Genomic DNA, 13,680 nt, shown 5'->3' with positions numbered 1-13,680 from the left:
TGTATGAACACCTGTAACTTGTGGATATGTGTGTATGAACACCTGTAAACTGTGGATATGTGTGTATGAACACCTGTAACTTGTGGATATGTGTGCATGAACACATCACCTGCTCATTCATTAAGCCTCCGTTTTACATGTGTGGGGAGTAAAGTGGGGTATGCCATGGCATACCTGTGAAAGTCAGAGGAGAATCTGAGAGGTTTGGTTCTCTCCTTTCACCACGTGGGTTCCAGGATTGAACGCAGGTTATTGAGCTTGGCGGCCAGCATCTAATGCCCACTGTGGGTTCTCTCTGGTTCCTTCCCACCCCTCTGGGCATCGCTCAGATGGCATCTCTCCAGGAAGGTCCCCTTCTCCTGTCTCCATGTTCCCAAGCTCCCTTTGCTCTCCTTACTTAACACAGGCCCTCTGAGATGCCCTGGCCTAGGGGCGGGCCACTGGTGGTGTGTGAGGGGTGGCAAGCCCATTCATCTATATGAACAGGGCACAGCTTAGCGCCTGCCTGTTCTTTGAATGTACTAACTCTCTGAGTCTGTTGAATGCAACAGGGTGATTCTTGAGACTTAGGATCTTGGGATCTTGGGTCAAACACTTTTCCTGGATTGTTTCATTTTAAGAGCTGTGTAGAACAATTTATCCAGATAGTAGTATCACATATCCCTATCTTCACACACGGAAGCTGAGGCACACGGCAGCTACTGAATGACTGGATGGATAACTGAAAAGCCTTGCATTTGAGTCTTGACTTCAACACTCACTGGTGGGCGATCTTGGATAAATCACCCCCACCCCTTCTTTGAGTGACAGTGCCCACGTTTACAGAATGGGCATCATCCCAACCAACCCCTATGGCAAAGAGCCTAGGAGCCGGTAGGGAGAATGGTTCTGCTGTTCAGTGGTGAGCTGGGTCTGGTGCATAGGTGGGTGGGTGCATTTCCCTTCTCTTGGCTGACCCATGGCCTGCTTGGCTTGATGGTCTAGTGTTGAGGGACTAGAAGATGCCTGGCTGCTGGGCTGAGGACACGTGAGTGGAGCAGAGATCTGCCAGACAAAAGAAGCTGGACTTGAGGGGAGGGTTGGCCGGGAAGTGCTTGGCAGAGGAACTGCTGCTGTACAAAAGGCCCTTTCCTTAGGGTACTGTGCCTTGCTGTCTGCTACCTGCTGGGACAGCTCCAGGCTCTGGCTCCTTCTCAGCCAGCAGACAAGGCTGGGCAAGCCCACTAAACTCCACCAACTAAAACCAAACCGCAGGAGACAGCGGCTCACTTGGATGGAAGGCCCACAGAGGTTGCATGAGCAAGCTGGCACTGAGCCTTACACCTGAACGACCTTATAGCTCTAGGCCTCTGTACAGGGTGTGAGTGTGCGTCCACACACTCAGGGAGCAGACTCTCTTAGTGTGGCTAGGGTCTGACCCCGATTCACAGTCATAAGTCAAGGGAAAGATGCAAAATTCAATAGAAACTCCAGTGACAATCGAGGATGGGGATGCCCCTTGAACTGAGGAGAGACGAGGAAAAGGTGATTCCCCCAATACGCCTGGCATAGAGAGAGCCAAGGGTTTGGATACCTGGAGGCATGGACTGTGGGCCTAGGCTGCCATCTGCCCACATCAACCTTGCTCCTTCAGACCTGCATCTTCTGCACTAAATGGATTCACTGAGCCTGAATCCTGCCTGATTCTTCAGGGCCGCTGCTGCAAGGACCAGGGGTAGAGGGTCTGATAGAGGGAACAATACTCAGAGTATATCTGAGACCATTCTACTTCCTGCTGCTTGGTGGCAGAGAGGAGGCCATATAGATGGATGGATGGATGGATGGATGGATGGATGGATGGATGGATGGTGTGTGTGTGTGTGTGTGTGTGTGTGTGTGCGCGCGCGCGCGTGCTCACACGCTCGTGCATATGCACACTTGCATACATGAATGTGTCTTGTGTGTGTTTGGGGTGGACAGTGTAGCTGCAGGAGTTCCTTCACAAGCATGCCAAACCCCGAAATACACACGCTGACCTTGGGGAAGTGTCTGTGGCAGGGCCAGGAGGCACAGCAAATATCCGGCCACTGTTCTGAGAACAGTGCCAGGGGCACTTGTCCCTGAAGCACCAGCAGGCACCTACCTCCCTTTATGCAACTGTTTCCACCAAGCAGATTGCTGCTTCAAAACACTGAGGAGCCCCCAGGTCTGCCTGGCACAGGAAGGAAGACTTAGAGTCTTATAGGAGCGGGGCAGCCATGTGTTGATTGATCTCCTTGATGGGGGGGGGGGGGTTCAGCTCTGTGTTTTGTTTACTAGCATGCTTGATTCCACTCAGTCCTTCAAAGTCAATATTATCATTCCTTTGCTAATAGAGAAAATGGGGAACCAGGGATTTAAGGCAACTTGAAAGTTGCTATCCCTCTTTTGAATAGCAAAATTGAGATATTTGTGATAGGCCACTATCCTCAGGGGTTTGCAGACTCTGGGAACCATAGCCCGATCCTGGAGGGCTTCTAGGCTGAGAAGGAGTTAGAACACAGGATCTGGCAGATAGTAAGAGGAACCAGCCTGCAGGAAAAGCTGACATTTCTGAGTTGGAGACCGCTGATGGGCATGGTCTAAGGTCTAACCAGCTGCCTGGTTTCCTTAGGCTCTGGGTGCTCTCTCTCCAGCCCCAGAACCTGAATGGGCTCATTTGCATGGCGACTTCAGTCACAAGTGCAGGGATGCTAAATCAGGAGGTGTTGCTAGCGCGATGCAGCTGAAACTGTCCCATGAGGTCCCTGGGGGATGGGGTAGGTTAGAAGTGAGGTGGAATAGCAGCCTAGCAGGATCTGCCTGGGTCCTATACTGTGAGGACCCAGGGTTACCCTCTTTTCATCTGTCCTTGGGGAGAAGCAGGGCTCAACCCCAGCCCAGGTAAGAAGCAGCTAAGTCAGCCTTGGGCTTCTCACATCTTCCCAAGCCTCAGTTATGCCTGTAAGATGGTAGCACACCTGTAACCCTAGATACATAGGAGATTGAAGCAGGTGGTGGCAAACTCAAAGCCTGCCCGGGCTACTGAGTTAAGTTCAAAGCCAGCTTGGGCAACTTAGTGAGATTCTGTCCCTGCCTCCCCCAACTGAAGTTAATGGAAGTCCTTGCCTAGCACGTGAAGCCCCAAATTTAGTCTCTAGTGGGAGGAAAAAGATAGTAACAGAACTGTCCTGCCTGTCTTGCAAGTTGACATTGGCACCCAAGCACTGTGGTCCTGAGGTAGCTCTTGCTCCTCTCCTCTGCTGTCCTGGCCTCTGGCCTTTCCTCCACATGTGAAGCCGTATTTTTCTACTGGGAGAAACAGTCCCACAGTGGTTGTTTTGTTTTGTTTTAAACAGAGCCTCGGGTAGGCCAGTTAGCTTCAGACATGTTGTGTAGTAGATGACCTTGAACTCCTCCTGATCCTTCCCTGGTGTTGGGGGTGTGGGCGTGCACCAGCACACCTGGCTCCCCATGTTCCTCAGGGCTGTGCTGAGTACCTACTTCCTGCCTTGACCCACAACAGTGCCTTTCTTTTCCTGAGCTTCCTCCCTCACCTCCTTCCCAGACCAGGGTTGGGAGAGCTACTTCTGCGTCAGATATTGGGCTGAGTGCCATTGGGCCTCGCCAAGCTAAGCCAGGTCAGGGACCAGTGGTCTTGGCATTTCCGGGGAGCTTGTTGGAAATGCAGGACCCAGCCCCACCCCAGGGTGGCGGATTCATCATCTGATTTTAGAAGGGCCCCAGGTGACTCACATCCATTGTCCAGCTTGGAAAGCTCAGATGATCCGAACCCTGGAGAATGAAAGAGCAAAGTCTTGGCCTCATCGTCCTCGTAGCCTCTTGGGAATGTCAGCGTGTGAAACACAAAACAGAATCCACTTGGGCAATTGGAAAGCGGGGATTCGCTTGCTACAGAAGGGATTCGTACACTGAAGCATGTGTGTACCCCATAAACAGAGACAATTGTACCCCATAAACAGAGACAATTATTATCTATTGACGAAAAGAAATAATGTTTAGAATCATCCCAAAACAAAGTTAAAAAAACAGAACAAAAAACGAATGTAAGCTTTAGAAGCGCCTGGTTAGCTGCAGTTCTAGTTCCAGCCAATAGGCACGCGACCTTGAAGACCTGCTTACAGCTTTGGAGAGGAAAGGAGAGGGGGAGGGGGAGGGGGAGAAGGGGAGGGAGAGGGAGAGAAGGAGGGAGATTGTTATGTACATGTGTACAGCCCACTGGGAGGAAGGTAGCAGCTCCGCTTTGCAGATGAGGGGATTAAGGTTCTGAGAAGTGATGTCATCCATTGAGATGCTGGCACAGCAGGTGTGACTATAACCAGGCCCTCTGTTGCTGTGAAAAGCCCATGGCAGAGTCCTGTTGCTGTGGCCAGCTATAGAAATCTGGCAGGTGAGGTTGGGAGAGTTATGGGGAGGTAGCCAATCTTCTGTGGGACTTGGGATTTGGGGCCTTTGGAATGGACATGGGCTGAGAAGTGAAGATTCCCCTCCCCAACACACACACACACACACACACACACACACACACGCACACGCACACGCACACACACACACACACACACACACACACGCACACACGCGCGCCTGCTGCTTGAATACCAGCCCTCCCCACCCCCAGGCTGCAGGGCTGTCCTGCCTGAGCTCCCCAAGGCCTCTCTCTGATGGATCAGTGCTTGCTTTTTCCAGCTCTGAGAGAGGCACCTCGAAAGTTTTCCTGAATGGTGGATGGAAAAGAAAGGCTGTGATCTAATCAGCCCCTCCCCCAGCCCCTCATAATCAAGATTCCCTCACCCAGGGTCATGCAGACTCCTCTGATCCACGAGGCTGCACAGAAGTGGAAGAAATAACTGAAAGCAGATTTATTGATCAACCCCCAGAGAAGCTGCTTGGCCAGGCCCCTGCTCTGGGTCCCTGCCAGCAGCTACATGGAGCTCTATCCCCTGGATGCAAATGATAGGGCACTCTGAAGGACAGAACAAAGGGCTGCTTCCCGTTTCCACACAGGCCTGGTAGTGAAGCGAAGGTCTGGTCTTGCAGGAGATGGAGCTGTGGTTAGGTGCTTCATGGAACAAGCTGATGTAGTGGAGTGTGAGAGGCTGGACCTTCCAATGGAAATCGGGAGAAATCTAGAGAGGGACCCTCCTCCGAATAAGAGCTAGGCACAGGGCTCCTCTGCCTGCCAAGAAGGGTGCTGGTCTTGAGGAAGGGGGATTGGTTTCAGGCTGGCTTCTTACTGCCCCCTCCCTCCACTTCAGTCACACTTAAAGTAACTATTGATTTTGTTGACTCAATATATGCTGTATTTGTAGCTGTTTTTTAAGCTATTTTGTCTCCTTTTCTCCTCTTTCTGCCTTTAAAAAAAAAAAACTTTTAAAAAAAAAAGAACATTTTAGGCCAGACGTGGTGGTGCACGCCTTTAATCCCAGCACTTGGGAGGCAGAGGCAGGCAGATTTCTGAGTTTGAGGCCAGCCTGGTCTACTGAGTGAGTTCCAGGATAGCCAGAGCTATGCAGAGAAAACCTGTCTTGAATAAAACAAAACAAAACAAACAAACAAACAAAGAACATCTTTTATTTATTGACATTTCACACAGGAATCCTGTATCCTGATATATCCACTCCAACTTCCCCCCCACCCCCGACACTGCCCAACAAGTGCCCCCTCACCTTCATCGTCATCTTCTGCTCTTGACTGTGTAGCCCACTGAGTTCAGTTAGAGCTGCCTGCCGGCATGCTGACCTGCCTTGTTAGCTTGACCTTGTACAGCCAAGCGTAGCTGCAGGGAGTTCATGAGGGCAGCAGCTGTGCTGTGTCCAGAAGACAGCATTCACAGCCTGATTCCTATACCTTGGCTCTTACATTCGTTCTGCCTCCTCTTCCGCAATGTTCCCCGAGCTTTGGGATTTCCACAGCTCATTTCGAGCTAAGCATTCAAAGACAGACACCTGTACTTAGCACTTCGACTTAGTTGTGAGTCTCTGCGTTAACTGCTGCCTACTGCAGAGAGCAGTTTCTCTGGTCAGGGCTGGCAGCGACGCTAAACTATGGATATAGATGTAAATATTTGGAAGGTAGTTTGACAACATGTCTCCATTTAGCAAAACAACAAATAGTAGGGTCCTCCAGAGGGCCCATGGCATGGACCACCTGAGTTGTAGATTTTTGCTCAGGTTAACAATTCCACCTGTTTTGTTTTAACTGAGCTTTTAAAACTATTTTCTTATTTATTTATTTATTTATTACCATTCTTTTCCTTTTCTGAGTATTATTGGGTGCCTACTATGTGTGGGTTCCAAAGTTGCTCTAGGGAGTGGACACTGAACTGACTTTGTCTTCGTCATTGGGCCCTTGGTATTTCTGATTGTCCCATGGGGAGGAGTAGAGCATTAGCTTCTGTTGGACCCAAGGATCTGCCTGCCGCATCCTTCTATGCACTGCTTGGGAAGGAGGCCTTTGCCTGGTGGCTCCACCTTCTGTGACATCTGTGTACCTGGACCTCCCTTTACCTGGAGCCCAGGCGGGGGCCTGGGGGGCAGAGCTCTGGGCAGCAGCTCTCGCTGGTGGCTACTGGCTAGGAAAGGCTGGTTTCTGAAGGGCTGGGCAATGGGGCAGTGTTCCCACAAAGAAAGCATCTGGTAAAGCCCTGGTAGAGACAGTAGGGGATGTGTAGGTGTGGGATGCCAACCACTGGCACTCTGGGCTCTGACCTCTAGGGCAGGGGCCAAGGTAGGGGGAAACTTCGAAGCTGGAGAAGCTTATAACCTTTCTTCCAGGCCCCAACCATGTCTTCTGAAGCAGCAGGAGGGACTGAGTTTAACTCTGGAGATCTGAGGGTGAGGGTGGATCCTCTCTTCGGGATGTCTTCCGGGGCGGAGTGCCGGCTCCGTCTCACTCCTCCAGTCTGCCACACGTCAGATCTTTCCCAGAGCACACAGCTAGATGCCAGGAGCTTTAGGGAAAGCTGCCTCCTTTGAGCGTAGTATCATCCCTAACTCCCTGGCCACAGGATGTCTGAGGGCCTCAACTCTCATGATGCCATTGGTGCTGTCTCCCTGGTCTTAACCTTGACCTTTGGGCCAACCTAGAATCTTCAAAGCTTTCTCCAGCAGAGGCAAGTCATAGTCCTTATGGTGGAGAGAGAGAGAGGCCTTGGTTGCAGGCAGGCCAAATACTTGTCTGATGGGAGGGAACAGGGCCTGGCTCTCTTGCATTGGCCCACTCATCTTCAGCCTGCACACTTGAGTATTGCCTAAGAGAACGGTCCAGGGGGCACAGCTCCAGGATCCCCAGGGTGTCTAATGCTGAGCTAAGCAAACTCCCAAGCCCCTCCCACTCTCATTGCTTCTCAGATAGAGCAGGAACACACTGGGAGAATGATTGAGAGATCTGGCTGTAAGACAGACCCGGAAGCCCAGAGCTTGTCCTTCCAAAGCCGAACAGTGTCTTTTTTGTTCATCCGTGTGCCTGCACCCTGTTCTGTATCTCTTTAGAAGTCGAGTTTCCCACAGACTGGGGGCTGGGGGGTTGCTTCTTCAACATGCTGGGCATGATAACAGTCACCCAGAGCTGCTGACTGATAAACTCAACAGGCTGCGCTGCCTCATCTTCCGAGCCTGGAGAACTGTTACTTCTCAAGGCCACGGGCTTGGATTCCATGCATCCGTTCCTCTGTTTCTTCCCTCAGCAGACTGCCATTCTCTTTCCTTTCCATTTCAGCCCTCCATCTTCCTCTCTGAGGGACAGTTTGAAGCAGGGAAACCCTGGAGGAGGGCCTGCCAGGGCTGTGCCTGTTCTGGGGGAGAGACTGAGGGGCTGTAGAGGGAACCATGATCTACCAGTACTTATAGCACGTCTCCATTCTCTGTGCTCCAAATGAGCACACAGCTGTCCCCAAAGGGAAGATAGCACCAAAGCCTTGTTCACTCATGGCAGAGCCTGGACCACCGACGGGGGTCTTGGGAGACTTGCTACCATTAGCTCTTCCAATGAGGACAGCTTGGCTTTGGGGAATTCCTGACATCAGGAGTATGGACAGCTCTACTTTCCTAGCCTGAGAAACCTACATCTTGCCAGCCCCATCCTGTCCCACAGGTATGGTAGCTAGGTTGGAGATTCCCCAGCTGCTCCTTTAAGTCTGCAGAAGAGTCCTGTGAGAAGTTGAAGTGCTCCCCAGGACCCCACCCCCACACTCAAAGACGCTTTGGCTACAGGCATTTCCATATCTGTTGGAAAAGGAATTGTGCCTCTCACCAGCTCAGTCCTGCCAGCAAGGGCAGTCCTGCTAGGAAGCTACACACAGATCGTCCCGTCCATGCGTGCATCCCACCCCATAGATGATTCAGCCCACCCCACCGCAGGTGAGGCCACTGTCCTTGGCCTTTTCTTCAGCCTGGCTTTACTTGGAAGGTTGGAGAGACCAACCCGAGAGCAGCACATGGTGGGCAGCACTGATCCAGTTCCCGGAGGTTACTCCCCTTTCAAGGCTCACCTCGCATGTGGGCACTCCATCTGGCCTTCAGAGAGAGGAGGAGTTGGCCTGCATCTCAAGGTTCCCATGGTGGCTTTCAGAGCCATCAGCTTGGACCTCCTATTTTCAAGGGGTCAGTCTGATAGGCCTCAGTCCAGAGGGAAAAGAGAGGGAGCCATAAGCGTCCGCATTTGGAAATTATACCTTACCCAGATTTGAGACACCCCCCCCCCATAGCTCCTGCCTGCAGCCTGTGGATCAGAGCCACTGGGCACACCCAAATCCCTTTGTAGGGGTGATGGAACACATCCAGAGAGATGTTCACTTCCTCTCAAGGTGCAGACTGGGGAGTCAGATATCTGTGTGACCTCAGCGTCGGGGAAGTCCATGCACAGTGACTTTGGTGTTGAGCTTTGCAGCAAACACAGCAGCTCTTCTCAGGCTGCTTAGGACTGAGCCCCCCACCCCCTGAGACTCGGGGTTCCTTTTGCACAGTGACTGTTTCTTCCTTCACCCTTAGCGCCCAGAAAGGGGCTCTGAATCTGAAAGAGGGAGGGGAAACAGCTCAGAATAGAGGCTGTTTCTGAGTCACACATGGGGACTTAAGTGTCTTCTCCACCAGGCTGTGGAGTTGTTTGTCCTCAGCAAGTGACCAGGAGCTATTTGCAAGGCCCATTAGGCTGACGACCTAATCCGTTTATCCAGCTCTTTTCTTTCAGGAAGTTTAGAGACCCCTCCTGTCTCTCAGCTGCCTTAAGCCTGACCCCAGGGCTCTAGCTCACCTCTCTTTGGAGGCCGGGTCCAGTTGATACTGATGTTTGGGGTGATGTCACAGGGATCAAGCAAACAGGATTCTTAAGGCCCCCAGCATCTGGCCCTCTCCCTGGGCTCCTGAGCCAGACTCCACTGGGAAATGTTACTATTAAATATTTGGCCCCCGGAGTGTGCCGAGAGCCTTTGATTGTATCTGGTTTCCTGTTCTCCTTTGGGAGGAAGAATTTCTCTGCAGGAAGTATTTTAATATGTCTGAAAGCCTTACTTCCCTGGTTTTGAAATCCAAGTTTCCAGTTACAAGGGGCTGAGATTGTCCTTAAGAAGGGAGACAGGAAGGAGGGTACCAGAGCTGTGGAATACGGCTCCATCTCTGCCAAGGTTGTGGAAGGAGAGGCGTTGGCCATTCCAGGGAGGACATCCCTGACTGTGGGTACTGTGTGAATGCAGAAAGGCACAAACTCAGCCCATCCAACCCTCCTTTCCCTGTCCCGATGCCCAGAGCTGGGAGTGAAGAGCAGGAGACAGGAAACAGGTGAAACGGCCTGAGGACACTGCCTGGCTCTCAACAGCTATTGGGCTCTCACCTCGTGCAGCCTGTGTTCTCTGAGATAACAGCTCAGTTCTGTTGCATCTCCCCTTCTAAACTGCCCAGGTGAACCAGACATCCTCTCAGGGGTTTCAGGTAATGTAGCAGCTGAGACACCAACCAGATGGTGCAGTAACCCAGGAATTAGCAACAACAGGAAGAGCACCCTAGGCTGAAGGCTGTAGGGAAGGGAGCCAGACTGTCATGGGGGTCTGTATGGAGGGAGGTAGATCCAAACGAATGATGAGATCCACAGGCTAGGGCAAATGAGGAGCCTGGCTCTCTGTTCCCTCTTGGGCTATCTAGCATGTCAGTATTTCTGAGACACAGCTTGCTCATGACCCGGGGTCAGCCACTGGGTACCACAGAGCAGGGCAGAGCCAGGAGGGAAAGCCCAGGACAGCTTCAGGACCAGTGTGTTCCAGTCTTCTTGCAGTGACACCAAGATAAGATGCCTTTCACCTTCCTGACTGGCCATTCTCAGCCATTCAAAGAGGATTCTTTACAGCCCCAGGTTCTCTTCTTTCTCCGGTCATCCTCTCTATCAGCTTCTTTGTCTAGGTCTTGATCTCTTGCTGGGTTCTTTATCTGGAGGCACTGTGAGCTTTTCTTGTCCTTATTGTTCGCGTTCTCAGAGTCAACCTAAAATGTATCCCTAAAGGCAGAGTCTGTCTCTGATGCTGAGGCTGGGAGAGGCCACCTGCTGCTGCGCACACAGCCTCCAAGGGGAAGTGATCTCATCCATGAAAGAGACTGTTCACAGGCAAAGGACCCAGGAGGAGCTGGCCACAGTAGGGCTCCTGCTGGGTCTTAGAGGGCCCCTATGCACTGAACTGCAGACTGGACCTAGGCATTTGCTCTTCTGGTCGAAGTGTATAAGGGCAATGCTGGACTCCACGTTGTCAGATGTGCTGGTGGCTCACTGGTCACACTTGTTATGTCTCTTAACAGAGAGCCTTGTAACTATAACCTTATGTCATAGGGCCCAGGTAGGAGATCTGTGACTGTGTGATTGGCCCCAGATCCCTGGACTCTCAGTGCAGCAGGGAACAAACCAGGGCACATTCCTCTGAGGTCCTGCCCTGGACTGTCTTTCCAATTGACTTTCTCACTTTTTGTTTGTGTGTTTGCTTTTTCTAGAAAGGGTCTCACCATGTAGCTCTGGCTATTCTGGAACTCCCTATGTAGACCAGGCTAGCCTCCATTCACAGAGATCTATCTGCTTCTGCCTCCCAACCAAGTTCTGGGATTAAAGGTGTGCTCCACCATACCCAGCTTCCCATTGATTTTCTTTTTTCTTTCTTTCTTTCTTTCTTTCTTTCTTTCTTTCTTTCTTTCTTTCTTTCTTTCTTTTTTAAAAGATTTATTTATTTACTATAAGTAAGTACACTGTAGCTGTCCTCAGACACCCCAGAAGAGGGAGTCAGATCTCGTTAAGGATGGTTGTGAGCCACCATGTGGTTGCTGGGATTTGGACTCTGCACCTTTGGAAGAGCAGTTGGGTGCTCTTACCCACTGCACCTGACTGATGGATAACATTTGCTGATCCCTCTTACCTCATTCCTGGCTCCCTAGGATGTGTCACGTGGTGGCTTCTCAGTCAGTCATTCCAGATTAAAGCCAGAGGGCGATATCTCAGTCAAGGAAATGAAATATGCTAAGAGCCTCCAAGGGGATGGGGCCATTTATTTCTTTCGGAATACATCCGGACTCTTTTCTGAGGAGGTAACATCTGAACTGAGAGCTGATGGGGAAGGGGGACCTCACAGATGAGCAGGAAGTGCAAAGGCCCTGCAGTGATAGGGTGGGTGAGCTATGCAGACAGTGAGTGTTCCTGATGGTGGGCTTCAGTTTCAGATGAGCTGTAAGATGAGAGGGTCAGGGACACTTGAAAGACAGTGACCCCGTGACCCACTTTGGTCAGGATAAGGTTCAGAGTCGTCTTTGCCTTGCTTCTTCCCCAGCCCAGACATTCACACTTAGCTGCAGGTCTTGATCACCTTTTCCCTAAGTACAGTCCAAGGCCATTCCCTTCACCCCAGGCCCACTGTGTCTACAGAGGCGCCCTGTACTTATCCGCTGCCTGTGTGGCTGGACTAGCCGTGTCGGTCTCCTTGCTGTTCCATGGTCCCTGCCACTGCACACTTTTCACCCTGCTCTGTGTGTCATCTTTTTAAACCAGCAAGGGTTACAGCACTCCTTTGCAGAGCGAGGCTCCCCTACACTTAGAATAAACCGCTATTATGACCTTAGGTGACAGTCCCTGGCCAGACCTCTGCTAAGCTAGCCAGCTTCTCCTCTCTTGTGGCTCACCCATGCAACACTCTTTCTGTTCCTTAGGCTTTACTCAGCTCCATGCTCACAGAACCTTCTGCCTGGGAAGCACTGGCCCGGAACTTCACCTGGATAACTTGCTGGTGGTCATTTAGCTCTCAGTTCGGGTCTCCGTCTTTGTCAGGGGCTCTGTCTGCTCAGCCTCAACTCTCAGGGTTCCTTTCTGGTCTCCTGCTACAAACCCTACTCAGCTTTTGTCTCCCTGAGAGTGTCCCAGTTGATGTAGTACAGGGTTTAGATGTAGATACATCTCAGACTTATACATTTCATCTCTGCCGATTCCAGGCTGGGAGGCCTCGGGCATGTGTCCTGCTGTCAGTGAGTCTGTCACTACAGTTATCAATAACAGTACTCAGGGATAATAGTAGTACTTAGGGCCCAGCATAGAGCTGGTGGAATCCTGTCAGCAAAGCTGTCCAGCACTTAGATTACAGCAGGGGAGGTTAGCTCCCAGGAGCAGTAGTCAGTAATTATCCACCAGCTAGCTACCTGTTATTTCTGGGTACCCCTACCTTAGCTTTCTCTCATGTAGAAACTCTGAGGAATGTCTAGGGAAGGAGCATGGCTTCCTCTCCTCTGTCCTATTTGGACATTGTGGTGGTTTGAAGATGCTTGGCCCAGGGAGTGGCGCTGGTAGGAGGTGTGGCCTTGTTGGAGGAAGTTTGTCACTGTGGGGGTGGTCTTTCCTAGTAGCTTCCTGGAAGTCAGTCTTCTCCTGGCTGCCTTTGGAACAAGACATGGAACTTTCAGCTCCTCCAGTGCCATGCCTGCCTGGACGCAGCCATGCTTCCGGCCATAATGATAATGGACTGAACTTCTGAACCTGTAAGCCAGCCCCAATTGAATGTTGTCTGATAAGAGTTGCCTTGGGCTGGGCAGTGGTGGTGCACGCCTTTAATCCCAGCACTTGGGAGGCAGAGGCAGAGGCAGGGGGATTTCTGAGTTTGAGGCCAGCCTGGTCTACAGAGTGAGTTCCAGGACAGCCAGGGCTACACAGAGAAACCCACAAACAAACAAACAAACAAACAAAGAGTTGCCTTGGTCATGGTGTCTGTTGACAGCAATAAAACCCTAACTAAGACAGACGTACATGTATGAACCTCTCTGCCTCGAAATGGTAGGCTGGCAGCAGCCTTCCACTTCTCTCCTGAGTCCTCCCTCGCCATCTCAGGGGTGCCGACATTCTATTACTCCCAGTATCCAGTACTTTCACATGACAGCCATTGATGAGGAAAAAACCACAAACACATGCTCTGGTGTTAGCAATGTCTTGACTTTTAAAGATGCCATGCTGAGTACTCGTGAGATGGCTCAGTAAGGAAGGATGGCTCTTGCTGCCAAGCCCAGTGATCTGAATTTGATTCCCAGAAACCACATGGTGGAAGGAGGAAATCATGATATGAGTTATGTTTGGGGGTGGTAGTAATGCAGGATCTCACTGCCTAGCCCAGGCTGGCCATGAACTCATGATCTTTCTGCCTCTACTTCCAAGGGTTAGACG

General features: G+C 51.3%; 1 protein-coding gene across 3 annotated transcripts in view; it reads left to right on the top strand.

The window, feature by feature from the left end:
• Positions 1–13,680, top strand: part of Adora1 (adenosine A1 receptor) — a 36,500-nt gene that overhangs the window by 14,552 nt on the left and 8,268 nt on the right. The gene's annotated exons all lie outside the window — the stretch shown is intronic.

The sequence above is a fragment of the Mus pahari genome, chromosome 5, assembly GCF_900095145.1.
Source record: "Mus pahari chromosome 5, PAHARI_EIJ_v1.1, whole genome shotgun sequence".
Classification (NCBI taxonomy): Eukaryota; Metazoa; Chordata; class Mammalia; order Rodentia; family Muridae; genus Mus; species Mus pahari.
The sequence above is the reverse complement of the archived record's forward strand: the minus strand, read 5'-3'. Positions and strand labels throughout refer to the sequence as shown.